This window comes from Equus caballus, chromosome 6, assembly GCF_041296265.1.
Source record: "Equus caballus isolate H_3958 breed thoroughbred chromosome 6, TB-T2T, whole genome shotgun sequence".
Lineage (NCBI taxonomy): Eukaryota > Metazoa > Chordata > Mammalia > Perissodactyla > Equidae > Equus > Equus caballus.
Genome location: NC_091689.1, coordinates 410,308 through 434,149, shown reverse-complemented (window position 1 = coordinate 434,149; position 23,842 = coordinate 410,308). Strand labels below are relative to the sequence as shown.

Here is a 23,842-nt window from a genome sequence, read left to right as displayed (position 1 = left end):
GAATAAAAATGACGTCTTTTGTGTTCTGGATTCATTAATGCATCCCAAGGAAAATATTATTAAATGAATTTCTCTCCAATCAGAAAATAAAAAAGGTTCATTACATAAGACGAACAAGAATGAGTAACTTCAAAATTATCTTCAGAAATTTGCAAATTAACCTAAAAATCCTACTTTAGAAAATACCCCTTAGGGATCTGTTGAAATAAAATTTTACATTGATGATTTTGTATCAACGTTGTTTACTTCTTTCAACCTGTATCTCTTCTCTGTGAACTGGGTCTCATGGTTACCAAGCACACCTCTAGAAATACGCGAATATTGTGGGTGCTATCTACATCATACCTAAAACTGCCAAGTATTAAGTATTCACTAAAGTATTCACTCTCTATTTGAAGACACTGAAGCTTCATATCAGAATGCAAATGAGAGTGAGAAAACATAAAACTGTAACTCATTATGGCAATAGCTCTAGTTGTTCTATTGTAGGAGCCAAGCAGAAAGAGAAGGGGAGATCAGTTTTGATGGAGCGGCAGAGTTGAGAAAAATGTAAAAACAGGATGCTATCTAGGCAGGTGCGTTGACATCAGGGAGCAAAGCGATTGGGCTTTGCAATGGAGTTGACAGTGGGATCCTGGGCATATGAGGTATTTGCAGGTGACTGTTGACAACCTGAAGAAAATGAAGAAATGGCATTTAAGAAGCAAATGGAAAGGTACTCAAGGCAAGTTCTATTTACTTTGTGGTTTTCCTTAGGGTAGGCCTCAGATAGGCAGACGATACTGGGACCATATTGTACTATGTCTATAAACACAGAGCTGCATTTGGTATGAAAAACACAATTCTATGGGAGAGATATAGGGAGCTTGATGATATGGAAAATCAGGTAGCATAAAAAGGCCCTGAAATTTTCTTAGTAAAATAATGGCAATGAAGATTCAATTTACTCTGAAAAGTTACATTATTTTCTTCCTGATATATAGGAAAATTCCTAACAGACTTGAAGCTTTTTTTTCCAAACTTAAATTGCAATTTCAATATTTTATATATGGAACCCCTGATCATGAAGAGGTTGACCAATTCTTGGTTCTACAAATATGCCTCAAAATAGCTTGTTTTATCTGATTTGTTTTCATTCTTCTTGCTAATTTATCAATCCCTCCTTCCCAACTTTTACAGAGATCCTCCACCCCTCAAAAATGTTTCATATGGGTTTATAGTTTGGGTCTGTTTTCCTAAAGAGAAGTTTGCTATGAAAGTAAAAACGCTCATGAAACCAAGGAATTTTGTGATTTCTGGCCTTTTTTTCCTGGATAATTCTGAAATGCAACATGGAACACAGAAGCAAGAATGACTCCATCTGGCAGTAACAAGAAGGTGACCAAAAGCTACAGGAAGAGAAGTATGGTTTTAACGTGGACATGTTAGTTAAAGTATCATATTTAAAATTTTACAGAACAAAATAAAAGAACCACCTTGACATTTTAATCACATAAATTTTCTAAAATATCTCCTAAAAAGCGTATGTGGAAATTTTCATTTTTCTACAGACCTGGTGAGTAAAAACACTTTATATTTATACAGTTTTTTCACATCAGTTGCATCAGAGAATGTAAGGGAGAGTTGAAACTTACCACGGTTTGGGGTACAGTATTTCTACTTCTGACTCTAGTATTTCTAATTAGAATTGAAGAAATACTCAACATTTTTAAAATCTACTTTAAAAAGTTAAACATAATTTGGGATGTTTTTATTCCTTCACACTAAAAAAATTAAATTTAGCCTTAGCTGGTGATTCCAATCTTAAGACGTTAAATTATGAGAAAGGGTAGCATCAATTCACTCAAACAATGAAATTGAACTAGAAAGGAAACCTGTGTCACCAAAACAACCGAGTTCTTGAGCAGTGTTTCCAATGTCGCATTCAGATCATATGTGCAAGCTCAATGCGGTCCACAGAACATTTCAAGCACTATATTTTTCATAGGCTAGATGGATGGCAGATATTTCCATGAGGGCAAGGGACCATTGTTATTCCAATTAAATGAACTTCCCCTCCTAAAATGTGACTTTTGAAAGTGGCATCTGTACTTGCTTCATACTCAGTTCTTTGTTTCTCTTCTTACTGCAATTAAGACTTAAAAGAATTGGGTGAGAGCTGGCCTGAAGGAAAAACTTACATGCTTTGTCACCTAGGCCAAATTAACATAATTTTTTTGAGAAAAAGCAGTTTTCCCTATGTTGGTATCTGCATTCTGGTAAAGCCCTGAGGAAAGCAGGTTTATTGCAATCTTTTCAACGCTTTAGTCACACATCTCTATTTTTTAAGCTGATAAGAAAAGCAGCAAATAGCCAATTTTTCAAGAAACAGAAAAATGTACACGAGCTTTAAGATAAAGGATAGCAAAATGTAGCAAGGAGAAAAAGTATCTAGTGAATTGATTTTTAAATTGCTTATAAAAGTAATAGTAGATTATTAATATTATTATTATTTCCTTCCTTGGAGAAGAAGAAAGTCCTTCAAATACCGAAATACTTAATGATTAGAATTAGAAAATGTAAATAGAAGCATCTTTCATTTAATACATCAAAAAAAGAAAATTATGAATTACAAGAAGCTTTGATCATTTTTATAAAATAGTGAAACTAGAGAAGTATATCTAATTGAAATCAAAACATTTTTCCTAAAATTAATGAATAAATATTCCTATTATTCAACAGGAAAATGCTGTTTAATACCTAAGAACTTATCATTTGCAAAATATTTTATAGACTCAAAGATGAAATAGAGAAAAAAGGGCATTAGTGATATTTTATTCAGATTGACCTTCAAAAATAAGATACATGACATCTTTCTGAGACAATACTGGTATATTCCTTTAAAGAAGTATAATTAAGTGTATAACTCAGAACATCCACTTGCTTTAAGATTCAGACTGCCCGTTTGTCAGATACGAAATTTATGTGAGCTCCTGACCTAGAACGGTGAGGCAATCCTTACCTTTCAGACAGAGGATCAACAAGGGCATGCATTTTAGAGTTCTGTTTGCAACGTATTTCAGTGGCCTTTTCAATTGAGGAAAACTATTACGTGGGGCTCAATTTTGCAGGAATGACCATGAAAAGTTGTTCAATATCCGTGTGTTTCCTAGCTGTTAGATTATAGATGTCTCTGAGAAATGTCATTTATCCTGACTTTTCATTTTCTTCCCAGTCCAGTAATTTTCATCATCAAGACAGTATTTCTAGTCAGCTATCCTACTGCGATCATAAGTTGAAGATATATTTTCTCCACTCCAAAGCTTCATTTCCATTTTCAGACCACATCAAGTCTTGCACTATATCCTTTCACCATACTATTTCAGAGATCCTACCTAATTCCTCTCTCTTCTGGCCAAGAGTCCCGTCGTCTTCACTTTGAATCTAGCCTCCTCTCATACGGCCTTGGTTTACCAATTCATGTCCAGTCTTCTCGTTTAACACAATCTTTCCCACAAATGTATTGCTCATACTGTGGTATAATTTTTGTAGCCCCATTTTATTTATGTGATTTCCATTCTCAGAACCGAACATGGATACTAACTCTCTCTCTTCTTTATATTAACTCAAAAAATATTGATTAGTACCTACTATAGAAAATAAGCATGGCATTACATACCACAAGGAAAATGAAGATGAATGAAGCATAGCTTCCACCTTAAAACACTGACAATCTAGTGATGGGGATTAAAACAAGTGACAAGGAACATCAGTAAAATATTCAATATGATCACTGCTATTAGCAAGACAAAAAACACGGGATATGGGGGCATTCAGAAGAGGAAGAGATTCATTCGAGAGAATGAAATCCACATCAGCTCTGGCTTTTTGTTCATGGACTTCTGATAATCTCTCCTATAGGTTAGTGCCCTTTCAAAATGTTTTTCCATCACTTGTTTCCTGAAGTCACAACAGATTGATTGGGTAAATGTTAACTTGTTTTGCAAAAGAGAAAATTTTTAGTTCAATCAGAGGACTGGCCATTCACGCCACAGTCGCTTATGTGAGAATCAGAGGTGCTCATATCCTAGCACTTCCTTGACCTGTATCTCCAAATAGAAAATCTGGACTGAAAATATTGAGTCTGATTTTCAGGCTGCTGAAGCTGACTCATCTCTCTTAAAGATTATTTTTCTTTGAATCTTGATCCCTCCTTTATTATTTATTTTTCCTAATGTCTTAAGTTTAGAGCATTGCTGAAAGCAATTGTAAAAGCAGACATTTCACTCTCATTTCTGTGTCCTAATAACCACCTAGCATTTGCATGTTTGTTAAAAGATGCAATGAGAGTCTAGGACATGCACTTTTCTCTTTCTTTGCTCCTCAGCTTGGCTGGGTTCTGAATTATATTTTCTATGAGAGCTGCTGAATGGTGACTCGTTCTGTGAGACGAGCCACACAGTGAGCAGGCAGCAAGCGGTTCAGTGTCCTTTTCCCCTCAGGCATCATGATGCCAAGTCGGATCATGCTGAAGCTACCAGGTCTGCAATGCAGCACCAGTTGTTCTGTTCATCTGCTCCTGACATGAATATCCAGACTCCCCTGACAGTCAAAGCATGAGCTTTATGTAATGTGTTAAGGAGCAGTGGAGCGTGAGAGAATGAACGGAAGAGAAAAAGGCTTGATACACTGAAGCAGACTCGGTTCATCTCAGTAACTCAGGGAGGAAAGAGAAAGGAGGGAGAACGCTAGGTACTCCCTAGTCTACTAATCTCTCAGCAGCAATAACATCAAACCCAAAGCCACCCCTCAAGGTGGAATTTGGTACATAGCGGCAGATATTTTTCTCAGGTATATACAAGCAATGTAATCAATTTAACTATGTCATATTTTTAGAAAAAATATTGTTTGATGAATATGTTCTCAAGATATTAGAGTAATTTATTTGGTCAAAATTACTAGTAAACTTTCTTTTTTTTTTCCTTTTTTGTGAGGAAAGAATTCTTAGAAATATAACAAGACTGATAAAGGACGTGCATAATCCTAATGAAAAGACAAGCTTCCAAAAATGAACCAGGAAGACTTTCTTCCTTGATTATTTTCGTCTGCTCACTAAGCAGATTTTATGAAAAAAGATTTTATGAAACGTTCGGAATTCTTTTCTAACTGGAGATTTTAAAAACCTCAGGATTGCTGGGAAGATGGCAGCATAGGAGAACTCTGACCTCACCTCCTCTCGTAGACACAACAAATCTACAACTACCTGTGGAACAATCACCTCTGAACGAGAACTGGAAACTGGATAAAAAGAACCCCCACAACACAGGACAACACTGACAGAGGCAGAAGAGGGAGAAATACCACTCTGCTGAGGAAAAAACCACATTCTAGCCATGATGCTTCAAGGCCGGGAGCAGTCTTAAGGTACGAAGCTTTTCCTGGAGGAGTGGGGGATCTCAGAGGGAGAGCTATGCCACAAAATAAGCAGCCTTTGAATTTAGCACAAACAGGACAAGTGCCATAATATCTGGCTTTGCTGGCTATTAAAACCAATGGGGAAAACCCCCAGAAAAGCTCTCAAACATAAGAGAAAGAAAAGCCTGCTCTTTAAGGGACCCACACAGAGATTCACCCTTTCCGGAAACTGACACAAAATCACCAGAAAGATGCATAGTCCTTTAGAAAAAGAAACTCACTTGATAAGCTCTGTGACCATCTCAGAGAGGCAGGAAGCAGTTGGGCCCACCTCCTCAGGGACTGACCCAGATGGCAGCCATTACTGTGACCTAGTACAGGCATGCTGACACAGGTGCTGGCTGGCAAATATTTCTTCCTTGGCCTGCTAGGGAAGGAGTTTGCCCTGCCCACTAGAGCACTGATTTAATCTAGCTGAGCCAGGGCAGGGAGCCTACAACAAGGACTGGCCCCCCCACCAGCAAGCCCATGGGAAATTTGCAGGACTGTGTAGGTGGGATGTGTGGGACTTCTGCAGCCGGGCAAGTGGGTCTGCCTTGGTGGGTTTGGGTGCACACATAGGGCAAGATTGTGTTGGCAGGGTGTGTGGGCCGTGGGCAATGGGGCATGTCACCTACAGCAGACTTGTGCCACTGGCCTTCTCAAACTGCCACAGGGGATATATATTCTACCTTTCAATGCCTGAAACAATTGTGTGCTGCCAGGCTTGGGGCTGGTGCCAGCCAGCTGTGTGCCTGAGAGAGGTGAGAACAGCCTTGCAGGCCAGAGACGTACAGCAATTGTGAGCCCCTGAGCCTAGCAACCAGTCATGCTGGGGGTCTGATTCACTTAACAGCAAAATAGCATCAGATATGTGTTACTAGACCTTTCCATCAGCCATACTGGGCTTGCCACACCTAATAAAGTGACTGCAGCAGCCTTATGCAGCTAAGTCTTACAACCAGCAAGCCTGGGAGCCAGCCTAGCTTACTCATGTGCCCACAGCAAGAGCAACCCCACCAAAACAGAAGGACATACACAGCCCACACAGGTGACACTCCTGGAATGTTTGGAACTGGTGACGAGAAGCATGCACATTTTTGGGCCCCATAAGGCATCTCTTACATAAGGCCACATTTCCAAGATTGGGAGATGTAGCTGATCTACCTAAAACATAGACTTAAGCACAGAGAATTAGGCAAAATGAGGAGACAAAGGAATATGTTTCAAATAAGGGAACAGGGCAAATCTTCAGAGAAAGAACTAAATGAAAGAGATAAACTATCTGATAAAGAATACAAACTAATAGTCATAAGGATGCTCACTGATCTTAAGAGAAGAATTGATGAACTCAGTGAGAACTTCAACAAAGAGGCAGAAAATACAAAAAAGACTGAGTTAGAGCTGAAGAATACAATGACGGAAATGAAAAATTCACCAGAGAGAATCAACAGCAGAGTAGATGACAGAGAAGAAAGGATCAGTGAGCTGGATAAAAGAGTAGAGGAAATGACTCAAGTTGAACAGAAAAATAAAGAAAATTAAAAAGAACGAGGACAGTCTAAGGGGCCTCTGGGACAAACAAAGAGCACGAACATCTGTATTATAGGTGTCCCAGAAGGAGAAGAGAGAGGCAAAGGGGCAGAGAACCTATTTAAAGAAACAACAGCTGAAAACTTTTCTAACCTAAGGAAGGAAACAGACATCCAGTCACAGGAGGCACAGAGAGCACCAAACAAGATGAACCCAAAGAGGCCCACATCAAGACACACTATAATTAAAATGTCAAGAATTAAAGACAAAGAGGGAATCCTAAAAGCTGCAAGAGAAAGGCAACAAGTTACATACAAAGGAAACTCCATAAGGCTAGCAGATGACTTCTCAGCAGAAACTTTACAGAGCAGAAGGGAGTGCCATGATACATTCAAAGTGCTGAAAGGTAAAAACCAACAGCCAGGAATACTCTTTCTGGCAATATAGAGTATTACCATTCAGAATGGAAGGAAAGATACAGAGTTTCCCAGACATGCAAAAATTATAGGGTTTTATCACCAAGAAACCAGTCTTACAAGAAATGCTAAAGGTACTTATTGAAGTGGAAAAGACAAGACCACAAGTAGGAATAAGAAAGTTATCAAAGAAAAAAGATCACTGATAAGGGCAAATATACAGTAAAGGTAGGAGATAAACCACCTATAAAGCTAAACGGAAATGGACTGAATTCTCCAATAAAAAGACACAAAGTGGTGAGATGGATTAAAGAACAAGACCCAACAATATGCTGCCTCCAGGAAACAAATCTCAGCTTCAATGACAAACACAGGCTCAGAGTGAAGGTATGGAAGATGATACTCTAAGCTAATGGCAAACAAAAGAAAGCAGGTGTTGCAATACTTATATCACACAAAGTAGATTTCAAGATAAGACAGGTAAAGGGGGACAAAGAGGGGCAGTATATAATGATCAAAGGGACACTCCACCAAGAAGAAATAACACTTATAAATATCTATGCACCCAACACAGGAGCAGTAAAGTTCATAAATCAACTACTAACAAACCTAAAAGAAGATATTAATAGTTACACAATAATAGTAGGGGAATCTCAACACTCCACTCACATCATTGGACAGATCATCCAGACAGAAAATCAACAAAGAAACAGTGGAATTAAATGAAAATCTAAACCAGTTGGACTTAATAGGCATATATAGAACACTCCCTAGAAAAATAACAGAATACACACTCTTCTTGAGTGCATATGGAACATTCTCAAGGATGGACCATATGTTGGGAAACAAGGGAAGGCTCAATAAATTTAAGAAAATTGCAATAATAACAAGCATCTTTTCTGATCACAATGCTAAAAAGCTAGAAATTAATTACAAGAAAAAAGCTGAGAAAGGGACAAAGATGTGGAGATTAAACAATATGTTATTGAACAAGCAATGGATCGTTGAAGAGATTAAAGGAGAAATCAGAAAAATATCTGGAGACAAATGAAAATGATAATATACCATACCAACTCTATGGGATGCAGCAAAAGCCATATTAAGAGGGAAATTCATTGCAATACAGGCTCACCTTAACAAACAAGAAAAATCCCAAATAAACAATCTCAAATTACACCTAACTGAATTAGAAGAAGAACAAACAAAGCCCAAAGTCAGCAGAAAGAGAGAAATAAAAATCAGAGCAGAAATAAATGCTATTGAAACAAAAAAGGCAGTAGAAAGGATCAATGAAACAAAGAGCTTGTTCTTTGAGAAGATAAATAAAATTGACAAACCCCTAGCCAGATTTACAAAGACAAAAAGAGGGAAAGCTCAGATAAACAAAGTTAGAAATGAAAGAGGAGAAATAACAACAGACACCACAGAAATACAATGGATTATAAGAGAATACTAGGAAAAACTATATGCCAACAAAATGGATAATCTAGAGGAAAGGGATAAATTCTTAGATTTTGACAACCTCCCAAAACTGAATCAAGAAGAAAGAGATAATCTGAACAGACCAATCACAAGGAAAGAGATGGAAATAGTAGTCAAAAGGATCCCAAAGAATGAAACTCCCAGGACCAGACAGCTTCCCAGGGGAATTCTACCAAACTTTCAGAGAGGATTTAATACCTATCCTTCTCAAGCTATTCTAAAAAATTAGGGAAGATAGAATGCTTCCTAACACATTCTACAAGGCCAACATGACTCTGATACCAAAGTCTGACAAGGACAACACAAAAAAGGAAAACTACAGGCCAATGTCGCTGATCAACATAGATGCAAAAGTCCTCAAGAAAATTTTGGGGACCCAAATTCAGCAATACATTAAAGGATCATACATCATGATCAAGTGGGATTTATACCAGGGACACAGGGATAGTTCAACACCTGCAAATCAGTCAACGTGATATACCACATCAACAAATTGAGGAGTAAAAAGCAGACGATCACCTCAATAGATGCAGAGAAAGCATTTGACAAGATCCAACAGCCATTTCAGATAAAAACTCTTAACAAAATGGGGATAGACGGAAATTGCCTCAATATAATAAAGGCCATATATGACAAACCCCCAGCCAACATCATACTCAATGGGCAAAAACTGAATGCCAGAACTTTGAGAACAGGAATAAGACAGGATGCCCATGATCACCACTGTTATTCAACATATTACTGGAGGTTCTGTCCAGAGCAATTAGGTAAGAGAAAAGAATAAAAGGAACGCAAATAGGGAGAGAAGAAGTGAAACTCTTGCTGTGTGCAGATGACATGATCTTATATATAGATAACCCTAAAGAATCAATTGGAAAACTAATAGAAATAGTTAACTACTATAGTAAAGTTGCAGGGTCCAAAATCAACTTACAGAAATCAGTTGCTTTTCTATACACTAATAACGAACTTACAGAAAGAGAACTCAAGAATACAATTCCATTTACAATCACAACTAAAAGAATAAAGTACCTAGGAATAAATTTAACTAAGGAGGTGAAGGACTTATACAATGAAAACTATAAGACATTCTGAAAGAAATAGATAATGACATAAAGAGAAGGAAAGAGATTCCATGCACATGGATCGGAAGAATAAACATAGTTAAAATGTCCATACTACCCAAGGCAATCAACAGATTCAATGCAATCCCAATCAGAATCCAAATGACATTCTTCATGGAAATAGAGCAAAGAATCCTAAAATTCATATGTGGCAACCAAAGACCCTGAATTGCTAAGGAAATCCTGAGAAAAAAGAACTAAGCTGGAGACATCACAATCCCCGACTTCAAAATGTACTACAAAGCCACAATGATCAAAACAGCATGATACTGGTAGAAAAACAGGCACACAGGATCAATGGAACAGAACTGAAAGCCCAGAAATAAAACTGCACATCTTTGGACAGCTAATCTTTGACAAAAGTGCCAAGAACATACAATGGAGAAAAGATAGTCTTCAATAAATGGTGTTGGGAAAACCAGACAGCCACATGCAAAAGAACGAAGGTATACCATTATCTCACACCATTAACAAAAATAAACTGAAAATGGGTCAAAGACTTGAAGATAAGTCCTGAAACCATAAAATTCCTGGAAGATAATATAGGTAGTACACTCTTTGACATAGAACTAAAAAGGATCTTTGTGAATACCACGTCTGGTCAGACAAGGGAAACAAAAGAAAAAACAAACAAATGGGAATTCATCAGATTAACGAGCTTCTGCAAGGCAAAAGAAACTCGAATCAAAACAAAGAAACAACCCACCAATTCGGAGAAAATATTTTCAAATCATATATGCTATAAGGGGTTAATCTCCATAATATATAAGGAACTCACACAACTGAACAACAAAAAAACAAATAGCCCGGTCAAAAAATGGGCAGAGAACATGAACAGACAGTTTTCCAAAGAAGATATACAGATGGCCAATAAACACAGGAAAAGATGTTCAACATCACTAATCATCAGGGAAATGCAAATCAAAACTACACTAAGATACCACTTTATGCCTGTTAAAATGGTTATAATCACTAAGACTAAAAACAACAAATGTTGGAGAGGGTGTGGAGAAAAGAGAACCCTCAAACACTGCTGGTGGGGATGCAAACTGTTGCAGCCACTATGGAAAACAGTATGGAGAGTCCTAAAAAATTAAAAATAGAAATAACATATGACCCAGCTATCCCACTACTGGGTATCTACCAAACAACTTGAAATCAACAATCCAAAGTAACATATGCACCCCTATGTTTGTTGCAGCACTATTCACAATAGCCAAGACATGGAAACAACTTAAGTGCCCATCCACTGATGATTGGATAAAGACGTGGTGTATATATACAATGGAATACTACTCAGCCATAAAAAAAGACAAATTCATCCTATTTGCAACAACATGGAAGGACCTGGAGGGAATTATACTAAGCAAAATAAGCCAGACTGAGAAAGACAAGGACCAGATGATTTCACTCACATGTGGAATATGAACAAACACATGGACAAAGAAAGCAGTTCAGTGGTTGCCAGGAGAAGGGGGGTGGGAAGTGGGCACAGGGGGTGAAGGGGGGCAATTATGAGGTGACAGTCAAGAAATAATGTACAACTGAAATCTCACATTGATGTAAACTATTATGAACTCAATAAAAAAAAGACAAAAGAACTAAAAATATCTCTCTCTGTGATAAAAGTTTAAGGGATACACACACAAAGAAAAGAGTTGAATATGATATCAAAAATATAAAGTGTGGGGGGAGGGGAGTAAAAGTACAGGGCTTTTGGTAAGAGGTCAAACTTAAGAGACCATCAACTTAATATAGATTGCTATTTACATAGGTCAATATATATGAAACTCATGGTAATCACAAACCAGAAACCTATAATAAATACACAAATAAAGTAATAGAAAGCAACCCAAACATAATACTAAAGTAAGGCATCAAATCACAAGGGAAGAGAGCAAGAGAAGAAGAAAGAAACAAAGAAGAACTACTAAAACACGCCCCAGAAATCAATAAAATGGCAATAAGTACATACTTATCAATAGCTACTTTAAATGTCAATGGACTAAATGCTCAAATCAAAACACATAGGGTGGCTGAATAGAAAAAGAAACAAGACTCATATATATGCTGCATACAAGGGACACATCAGACCCAAAGACACTCACAGACTGAATTTGAAGGGATGGAAAAAGATACTCTATGCAAACTGCAATGAAAAGAAAGGTGGAGTAGCAATATTTTATCAGACAAGACAGACTTTAAAAGAAAAACTGTTACAAGAGACAAGGGCACTGATAAAGGGAACAATTCAAAAGAGGACGTAACACTAGTAAACATCTACACAGCCAACATAGGAACACCTAAATATATGAAGCCATTAACAGAAATAAGGGGAGAAATAGACAGTAACGTAATAATAGTAGGGGACTTTAACACTCCTCTTCCATCAATGGATAGATCACCCAAAGAGAAGATTACTAAAGAAACATTGGCCTTAGATGACACATTGGACCAGACCAGATGGATTTTGTAGATATATACAGAACATTCCAACCAAAAATCATAAAATACACACTCTTTTCGAATGCACATGGAACACTATGCAGGATAGATTACATATCAGGCCACAAAACAAGTCTCAATAAATTTAAGAAGACTGAAATAATACCCAGCATCTTTTCTGACTACAATGGTATGAAACTAGAAATCCATCAGAAGAAGAAAGCTGGGAAAACCACAAATACGTGGAGATTAAACAAAATGCTGCTGAACAACTACTGGGTCAACAAACAAATCAACAATTACCTGGAGACAAATGAAAATGAAAATATAACATGCCAAAATTTTTTGGATACATCAAAAGTGGGACTAAGAGGGACCTTTATAACAATACAGGCCTATGTCAAGAAACAAGAAAAATGTCAAACAGTCTAACAGTGTCCCCAAAGGAACTAGAAAAACAAGAGCAAACAAAGCCCAAAATTAGTAGAAGGAAGGAAATAATAAAAATCAGAGCAGAAATAAATCAGAGATGGAAAAAACAATAGAAAAAAAATCAATGAAACTTAGAGCTGGTTCTTTGAAAAGATAAACAAAATTGACAAACCTTTAGCTAGACTAACCAAGAAAAAAAGAGAGAAGGCTCAAATAAATAAAACCAGAAACACAAAGAACTATAAGAGAAAACTACAAAAAGCCATTCACCAACAAATTGGATAATCTAGAAGAAATGATAAATTCTTAGAATCATACAACCTCCCAAAATGAAGAAGAAACAGAGAATTTGAATAGACCAATCACCAGTCAGGAGATCCAAACAGTAATCTAAAACCTCCAAAAAAACAAACAGTCAGGACCAGATGGCTTCCCTGGTGAATTCTACCAAACATTCAAAGAAGACTTAATACCTATGCTTCTCGAACTCTTCCAAAAAACTGAAGAGGAGGGGAGGCTTCTTAACTCATTCTATGAGACCAACATTACCATGATACAAAAAAAAAAAAAAAAGAAAGAAAAGAAAAGACAAGGACAACACAAAAAAAGAAATTATAGTCTAATATCACTGATGAACATAGACAAAAATTCTCAACAAAATACTAGCAAATTGAATACAACAGTACATTAAAAAGATCATACACCTGATCAAGTCAGATTTATTCCAGGGATGCAGGGATGGTTCAACATCCACAAATCAATCAACATGATACACCAGACATGATACAAAATGAAGAATCAAAATCACATGATGATCTTAATAGATGCAGAGAAAGCAACCGGCAAGACACAGAATCTATTTATGATAAAAACACTGAATAAAATGGGTATAGAAAGTAACTCAACAATAAAGGCCATATATGACAAAGTCACAGCTAATATTACACTTTCACAGTGAAAAAGTGAAAGCTATCCCTTTAGTAACAGGAACCAGACAAGAATGCTCACTTTCACCACCCTTAAGCAACATAGTATTGGAAGTCGTAGCCAGAGCAATTAAGCAAGAACAAGAAATAAAAGGGATCCAAATTGGAAGGAAGAAGTAAAACTATCACTATTTGCAGACGAGATGATTCTATATATAGAATACCTGGAAGAATCCACAACACAACTATTAGAAATAATAAATGAATACAGTAAAGTTGCAGGATACAAAATAAACTTGGAAAAATCAGTTGCAATTCTATACACTAACAATGAAATAGTGGAAAGAGAAATGAAGAATACAATCCCATTTACAATCACAACAAAAAGAACAAAATACATATGAACAAATTTAACTAAAGAGCTGAAAAACCTATACACTGAAAACTACAAAACATTGCTGAAAGAAATTGAAGAATACACAAAGAAATAAAAAGATATTCCAAGATCATGGATTGGAAGAATTAACATAGTTAAAATGTCCCTACTTCCTAAAGCAATCTACAGTCTTAATGCAATTCTCTATAAAAGTCCCAATGACATTTTTCAAAGAAATAGAATAAAGAATTCTAAAATTTATATGGAACAACACAAAACCCCAAATAGCCAAAAGAATCCTGAGAAAAAAGAACAAAGCTGGAAGTATCACAATCCCTGACCAAAACATACTACAAAGCCATAGTAACCACAATAGCATGGTACTGGCACACTCACAAAAAAGACACACAAACCAATGAACAGAACTGAGAGGTCAGAAATAAACCCACACATCTATGGACAGCTAATCTTCAACAAGGGAGCTAAGAACACACAATGGAGAAAGGAAAGTCTCTTCAGTGAATGGTGTTGGGAAAACTGGACACCCTCATGCAAAAGAGTGAAAGTAGACCATTATCTTATGCCATACACAAAAATCAGCTCAAAATGGATCAAAGACTTGAATGTAAGAACTGAAACCAAAAAACTTCTAGAAGAAAATATAGGCAGTATGTTCTTTGACATTGGTCTTAGCAGCATCTTTTCAAATACCATGTCTCACCAGGCAAGGGAAACAAAATAAAAAATACACAAATGGGACTACATCAAACTAAAAAGCTTCTGCACAACAAAGGAAACCATCAATAAAACAAAAAGGTAGCCCAACATAATCAGGAGAAGATATTTGTAAACCATACATCTGATAAGGGGTTAATGTCCAAAATGTACAAAGAACTTATACAACTCAACAACAAAGAACAGACAACCCAATTAAAAAAGGGGCAAGGGATATGAACAGACATTTTCCTACAGAAGATATACAGATGGCCAACAGGCACATGAAAAGATGTTCAACATCTGTAATTATTAGGGAAATGCAAATCAAAACTACAATGAGATATCACCTCATTCCCATCAGAATGGCTATAATTAACAAGAAAAGAAATAAGTGTTGGAGAGGATGTGGACAAAAGGGAAATCTCATACACTGCTGGTGGGAGTGCAAACTGGTGCAGCCACTATGGAAAACAGTATAGGGAGTCCTCAAAAAATTAAGAACATAACTACCATATGATCCAGCTATTTTATTCCTGGGTATTTATCCAAAGAACACAAAAACACAAACGCATAAAGATATTTGTACCCCTATGTACATTGTGGTGTTACTCACAATAGCTAAGACTTGGGAAAAACCTGAGTGCCCGTCAATGGTGAATGGATAAAAAAGATGTGGTATATGTACAAAATGGAATACTACTCAGCTATACAAGAGATGAACTTTTGCCATTTGTAACGACATGGATGGATCTTAAGGGTATTATGCTAAGCGAAATAAGATGGAGAAAATAAAATGCCATATGATTTCACTCATAAGTAGAAGATATAAACAGCAACAAACAAACACACAGACACAGAGATTAGATTGGTGATTGCCAGACCGGAAGGAGGGAGGAGGGCAGGCAAAATGAGTGATAGGGAAATGTCCACAGCCACCGATGGTAAGTGGTCTTTGGGTGGTGAACGTGAGGTAGTCTACACAAAAATCAAAATATAATGATGCAAAACTGAAATTTATATAATGTTATAAATCAATGTTAGCTCAATATACATAAAAAAAGAAATCTACCAAAAAAAAAAAAAAGTACTCAGTAGACAGCTTAGGGATCTCATTCTCCATCACCTGTCAGTTGACAGCACCCCTGCTTCTCCAAAACTTGGCCTCTCTCTGAACCACAGAAGCCTTTCCTGTTTCCTCATCAAGCTCTTTGTAGTGTCCTCCTCATTCAGCCTTCCACCTCTCCAATCCAGACAAACATGTTACCCACTTTTGATTCAGTATTTGCTTGCTCTGTTGGCCACTATTTCTGTCCCTCTCCCACTCCAATATTGGGGCCTGCCCAGAAGCAGACCTCTAAACTGAAGCGCTATAATCAATTTACCAGGGGCCTATGGTCACTTTCTGCAGGTCCCGGCTTCCCCACTGTAGGTGGGCAACGTGCCTCACTCCACGCGGCACACATGGATTACGGTAGAGATGACAGGAGAAAACGGCATTAATGTTCAGACTGGAGACTATACACAAACGTATGAAATGTATGAAGGTTGGCAATTCTAGGAGAATCCACACTAAATCAACGCTGTCGATGCTAAAACATAAATCCTGAATGGCTTTCACCATTTCCTTAAAGGCAAAATTGCAAAGTGACATTAGCGACCATTCTAGAAGAATGAAACAAATCTCCCTTTTACTAATAAAAGTGCATTCATTGTTTTTCCTTAAAAGAGCATTCAAGTGTATTAATTTATTTTTACAGTAATGGAAAGTGCCCTTCTGTCATTTTCTGTAATTTTCAGGACCTAGTAGAAATCTTTGTATTTCCTCCCTTTAAACGTCAAGTATAAAGGTCAAAAAGAGCCCGGAGGCGCCTCTGCCCTCAGCCGGGCGCGGGGGACAGCAGCGGGACGCCGGGGCTCCCGGGCCTCAGCGAGCAGGCGACGGCCGCAGGGTCCCGGGGTGCGGCCACCCACGCGCGCTGTCCTCGCTCCGACGCCCACGGTCGCCCGAGCCCCGTGCGCTCCACAGCTGCAGACTTCGGACACGTCCCGGCCGAGCCCCGCCGCGCCGCGATCCTGCGCAGCCACCCGGGCAGGTCCCTGGGCTCGGCCGAGGCCGCGCTGCCGTCCCCGTCCCGCAGCGTAGGTCCCAGCGACCCAGGCCCGACCGCCGGCCGCCGGGCTGGGGTCGGTGCCCCGTCAGCTCGGTCCACCCGCAGGGCCGGTTCCGGACCCAGTCCCGCCCCACCGGGCGCCCGGCTGGGACTGCGCCACAGTCCGGAGGGCCGCGGCGCCTGAGACCGAAGCGCTCCCCCAGCAGCCGCCCCGCCACACCTCCACGGGGCTGGGTTTCTCAGCGGTGGCTTTGAAATGCCCGGAACCCCCGCCGCGCCCAGAGCCCGGGCACCTTGAAAATCCATCCGCCTGAGCGCAGAGGGCGCATGTACATGTGTCCATCCCCCGAGGAGCCCCCAGACCCCTGTGCCAAGAAGACAGTACTGAGGGCCCTCAGCCAATGCCAGAAAGGAAAAAAGAAGGTCGACGGACCTCTCTGGTTTGAGCTCCCCGACACCGAGGGAAGGAGCCCGAGCCCCGGCCGCAGGCCATCTGCCTTCAAGCCCGTTCGGACAAACGGCGCGCTCCCTCCTTCGTGCCCAGGCCTGGGCCTCCGAGAGGCAGCGTCAGCCCCTGATGCAACAGTGCCTGAGAGGAGGAGGCTGGCCCGGGCCTGACCTCCAGCCTTCCCTGAGCCCGCCTCGTCTGCCCCATGGCAAGGACACCACCAGCCTCCAGCACGGTCACAGAGCTGCTGCTGGGCTGCAGGCCTGGGAGGGGCCGGCGCTCCCGGGGGCCTGGGGCCTCCCGCAGCCTGATGGCCTCCTGTGTCCTAAGAGTCAACGCCCTGCAACCACCACCTCCTGAGACCCAAACCTACAACTGGTTTACCCTGTTGACTCTGATGTACCCCTCCATGAGTCACTGACACCACCAGGTCACCGCCCGCCACCAGAGCTGGCGGGTCTGCCAAGCCTCCAGACCCACCGCTTCGTTCCCTGCACAGCCCACACTCAGGAAAGGCTGCTGATAGGAAAACCTCTGCCTCCTCCCGCCGGCCCCTCCTGCCTTTTCCCTGGGAACACACTTATCTGGAAAGGGTGTTCGCCACTGTTTGCTCAGTTTTTATAGTTAAAAGTTTATTCTTATTTTAAATAATAATAATGATAGGCAGCTTTATTATCATAGAGATTGTCATAGTCTTTCAAAGATTTGCACATTAGGATTTTGTTCATACCATGGTTTCCCCACCTCGGTACTGTTAACATTGGGGGCCAGATAAGGCTTTGTTCTTCTTGGGTGCTGTCCTCTGCATTGTGGGGTTTCAGCAGAATCCCTGGCCTCTATCCTCTAGGTGCTGTTAGCGTATCAATATCATAAAAATAATAAATGTGCCCAGTCATTGCCAAATATTCGAGGGGGTTGGGGGGCAAAATCACACTGGTGGTGAACCACCGTGGGACCGTAAGAAAACATCCCTAAAAAACCTGGAGTACATTAAAAGAAAAATACGATACCAAACATGACAGCAAATTAAAGACGAGAAAATTTTTGATAAGATCTTCGAAAATACAGGATCGAGAGGAAGGATCAAGTAAAAAACTACAATGATAATTAAGTCATATTTACATTTACAAACAAGCGGGACAGAATAATTCTACAAGGAGGTCTGAATTGTTCTTAGCTCAAATCTGTTACATTGATTAAGAGTCAAATTCAACAAAATAATTTTTCAAAGTGTAAGTGGGCGGAAGAGATTGATAAAACACCTTTTTTAGCGCTTGTGATGCGGTTCTGACATTTAGTGCAAAACAAGACAATAAAGAGATGAGACATTTCCACAAGTGCACGGGAGGAATTTTCTGGAAGAACATACATGGGAGTAAATGTGTATGCAAATTTATCTGAGTTTTTAAATATCCTATTGTGTTAGATAAAGTCTTGCTCTTCATAGCTTGAAGCGTTTGTAGGCAACTCAAATTGCAAGGAATAAAATCATGTTTTAATTTGTTGAGTCACTGGGTTTAATTAAAACAAGTCTAGAGAAACCACGTTTCCCTCATATTCTGATTCACGATTACTGGCTCAAGACGATCTCATCCTGCTTTAAGACTGGCTGAAAACCAAAGACAGATACAAGGTAGATTTTTATAGGAAGAACTACCCTATAGCTGTACATTTAAACAAACCGCTTTATCAGATTTATCAGCTTTATCTGATCTGACGAACAGCTTTATAAGCTTTATCAGCCTTTTCCTCCAATTTGTAAAACATTACAAGCTCTGGCTAGGCATACCAGCTCTATACAAGCTCATACGCAGTTCTTAATTATAACGTCCTTCAAGCCAGCCCTCAGTGAGGTTCAGGTCCTTCTATCTACCAACAAGACAAGCCACATATTATGGCCGAAGCTGATCCCCACAACCTGCTTCACCTCGTACAGAGACCACACAGGACAAAGCAAACGTGACAGATACAAACCTCGTGGCACTGCCTTTTCTATCAGTCCTTGTCTTTCTCACGCTTTCTAGCCTCAGATGCCTAACCTTTCGAAGGAAAAGCCCGGCAAGGTCCCCATCTTCTGTCCTCATCCACCGGCGCCAGCAGGCCCAGACGCTTCACAGTGAGGTTGTGTGCCTTCCTGCAGATCCACCCTTGAAGGCTAGATAACTCGGCTCTGCACCCTCCTCTCTGCGGAGTTCGGGGAAATGGCAGCCAGAGCAGAGAGTGGTTGGCATGGCAACAAGGAGAGGAAAATCTGCAGGCTCTGGTATTGCAAGGCCAGCTTGTTTATTTGCCTTGGGGGGCGGTGTGGATAGCTTTAGTCGCTTTGCAGGAGAAATGGCTCTGTACCCTTTTGCTCCGCATACATTAATATTATGTATAATATGCCAGATTTTAAATGGGATGATGACTCCTACTAGGAAATCTCAAATCTAGGAATGAAGTCAGGGAGAAGGGAAGAGGTAAGAAATGGCAAGTTCTAATTTTCTAAGACTGAAAAAGGAAACAGAGAGAAGCTTAAACACATATTCAGCTTTTTGCACTAGCGATGACAAACTTTTCCTCCATCGTGTATTTTCGAGCTTAGATTTATCATTGCAGCAACAATAAACACATATATCTGGGTATGTTGCTCACTTGACTGCCCAAGGTATGTGCACGTCCAAGTGCCGGCGCAGGCTTTCGAAGGCACAGCTCTATTGGGAAGCTCTGGAAAGGTGACAGTGGAGGACCTGGAAGAGCCTTTTTACGGAACTCACTGCTTTGGCACGGAGTAAACTGGATAAAATGCTTAGAAATGTTGGGGAAATAAAACAGCCCTAGGGAATTGGGGGGAATTAACTGAAGAAATGCCCTTTAATCTTAAAATTTACTCAAAGAGATAGGTGACACTGGCTTTTGATGGTTACAAAGGCACTTTATATTGTGACCGGTGTTTCCCACTGCCATTCAAAGCATTGTCCCTTAGAACAGTCAAATTCACAGAGGCTATAATTGATAATTGTTGCAAGTGGCTGTGCTGTTTCTGAATTCTGAATCTGGCAGTGTCGGGTAGTGGGAAGAGCACTACAGCAGGAGACCTGCATTCTGGTAGTAGTCATACGATCTTGGATGGGTGACTCAAATTGTAAAGAGCAGGACTGTAAAAGGTCACCTGACTAGTCCCTTCTAGGTATCTTCTTGTTATCTTGATGTGAATTCTAATGTGAGTTTGGGCCCCATCCCTACATAAGAAACTTAAAGATGAGGCTTCTAAATTTCACTGAGAGTTGGAACTCTGTGGGGAACAAAACGTACGCCTCTTGCTTTCTTCAATAAAGACAAGGTGGAAAAGAAAGGAAAGGTTTATTACAAGCCTTGTTCTTATTATTCACGCTTTAGAAAACAATGTAAAAATATCTGCTTGAGGAATATTAGCCCTGAGCTAACATCTGTGCCAGCCTTCCTCTGCTTTGCACGTGGGATGCCTCCACAGCATGGCTGATGACTGGAGCAGGTCTGCACCTGGGATCCGAACCCATGAACCCAGGCTGCTGAAGCACACCACGTGGAACTCTAACCACTCTGCCACAGGGCCAGCCCCAAAGGACAGTGTTTTTAAAGACCATATTTGAGATTTAAGAACACTTCTTACTGGGGATGATTTCTGTTTGTAATTTGTGAAATAGAATATATAAACTATCAATAATAAAATTTATTATTTTATTAAGCTAAACTCTGGAGAGAAATGTACCTGCACATTGACCTATCACGGAACATCCTCTATAGGGATGAGGAGACAATACTTTGCATTTTTCCTTTCCTGCAGCTTTCCACACATGGATATTTTATGGACTCAATACTCGGCCTGCTATTTCTGGAGGGGGGTCAGTTTAAAATCACACCATAGTTTGGACTGAACACATCACTCAGACAACCCCCAGATGGCTGTTGACAACATCTGTCACTATGAACATACACATAAAACTTTCATAATCAGTCTCCCAAAGGCAACCTAAGATTCACTTGATATATGTAGAGCTGAAATCAAAATTAACTCTGGATGATCCTAACCCCATAATGTAAAAGAAACATCTGTTAGTCTCTTTTTAATTTATATTTTTTCAAAGAAGCTGGGGAGGACACTCTGACCTGGTAAATAGATTTTTATGATGCTCTTAAATACTTAATTAAGATCACTGAAAAAATGAAATACAGACTAATGTTGGTTCTTCAATGCTTGACCAAGTGCACTATAGTAATTTTTTTCTTGAATGTATTATAAGCCCCCATAATAGTCAGTGAAAGTCAACTGATGAGAGTCCAAGAGACAAAGTAAGACCTTTCAATAGTTTTCACCATTAATTTGAACATGACTTTTTTTTTTCTTCTTTTTGCATTTATTCATTCATTCATTCACTCAACACACATTTACTGAGTACTTGAGGGACAACATCAGGTGCTGCAGGATAGGATGAGAGGAAATCTTGGTTTATCACATTTTCTCTTTCCTTCCCCACAACCACTTTGCTCTAACATGTCCTCATCTCCTCATGCCTCAATCCCTTCAAAATCTTCCTAGTTAGTGCTCCTGACACCCAAGTCCCATCCTCTTCAAGTTGTGTTATACTTGACTGTAAAAAAATATTCTTTGGCCAAGAGTGCCCTGTTGTCCATGTTGATACCACTACCACCACCAATAATAATAATAATGGTAACAAACAGCTACTATTTCTTGAGCCATTCACTTTGTACACTTCACTATCTCTTTTAATCCCTATGAAAGGATTAAATAACCATGAAAAGGTTTTAAAGGATTAAGTCACCATGACAGGTAAAAAATAATATTTTTATTTCATTTTTAACCACAACTTCTTACTAATGGGACGTATGTGCCTGTTGGGCACTGCACAACTTCTCAAATCCTTAGACATTAGATTGGACACCGCTGTGCTCTTTTCCTGTTCCACACGGATTTCTGCTGGGTCCTTGCTTTTTATTATAGCAACTACTGAAAACCCAACTTCTCCAAGATATGACATCTTGAAAAGGAATGCAGTGTGTTCTAATGTTGAAACTGGGTAATTTCTAGAGCTAATAGTTCATGCAATGTTTGACACATGTTGAGTATCACTGTGTTTCGAGTATTTAAAAACTCTGCCACATTCCTGTAAATTTGCTGTGGCCCCTCAAGACGTTTCTGTGCACAGGTTGGGAACTTTGACCCTAAATAGAAATAATCCCTCTTCAACTTTGCCTTTCTACACTGCACATTTAGCACTGAATGCATGTGTTTTGTATATGAATTAATTATATGTGCAGGTCTCATTTTTTTCTACTAGATCTTCTGCTCCATGAAGTTCAGAGAGCATTCCTTGCACACACCCTGGCACAGAAGCTAACACAACACCTTGCATTTAGAAAATGCCAACAGTAGTTTGTTGAATGAGCGGATTTTTAAAAATATACTATGTACTTCTGTAATTTCTCCTCAGTCATTTGAAATGTCTTTCATATTTCCCCATTAAAATATAAATACATTTTTTGAACAGAGCATACAGTCAATAAGCGTTGCTGACTAATTGATGGAGTGTAGAAAACCAATCTTTGAATAAGCTAGGGATGATTCTGAAGGGGCGTGGCCTTTTTTACTCCTTGCAATTTACTTATTGTTTTAGGGTAGCATGTCTGCAAGTTACTGTGTTCAAATACATTAAATTCTGAATTACAGAAAAAAGGAAAATAATGGTGAAGAATATTATAGTGCAGGCTAGTGGTTCTCTATGCCATTAATATATATATATATAATGACTCTGCCCTTAATAACAATATTACCAATGATGGAGTAAAGAGGACTATTGGTAGAAATCATACTTTGAAAGGAAGCACCAAAGAGTTAATTATACTGTTCTCCTTCAAGCACAAATACTAGTTCTTAAGCTATCCAAGGAAGTATGAAATGGTTCCTGAGAATGTATATGTGTTTGTTTTACTTCTTTTCTTTTTTCCTTTCTCTTTTTGAAGGCGGGAGATGGAATCTACATTCCTTTCTGCCCTAAAAAGTAAATATGCTTCTAATCAATCAATTGGATTTAGGTCCAATGTCATTCAAGAGAATCAACATGAAACTGTGAAGTTTTCTTTCAATACCAACATTTTCTAGCAAAACACATATACACTGCACCATTTGTCTGTGTATTAAAATTAAAGTGTTAAAGACTAAATAGGGAGGGGCCGGCCCAGTGGCGTAGCGGTTAAGTACGCACATTCCACTTTGGTGGCCCGGGGTTCCCCGGTTTGGATCCCGGGTGCGGACATGGCACCACTTGACAGGCCATGCTGTGGTAGGCATCCCACATATAAAAAAGTAGAGGAAGACGGGCATGGATGTTAGCTCAGGGCCAGGCTTCCTCAGCAAAAAGA

The 23,842-nt window shown here is 39.4% G+C and overlaps 1 protein-coding gene across 50 annotated transcripts in view; it reads right to left on the bottom strand.

The window, feature by feature from the left end:
• MAP2 (microtubule associated protein 2) overlaps positions 1-23,842 on the bottom strand; it is a 301,478-nt gene that overhangs the window by 64,678 nt on the left and 212,958 nt on the right. For 3 of the 50 annotated variants that reach the window (XM_070270390.1, XM_070270397.1, XM_070270395.1), the window contains exon 1: positions 19,418-19,660. The exons of 39 other annotated variants lie outside the window; for them this stretch is intronic. The gene's annotated coding sequence lies outside the window, so the exon portion shown is untranslated. Of the gene's footprint in view, positions 1-19,417; positions 19,681-23,842 lie in introns of those variants that run through there. 8 more of the 50 variants (XM_070270389.1, XM_070270392.1, XM_070270393.1 and 5 more) reach the window with 6 other exon arrangements.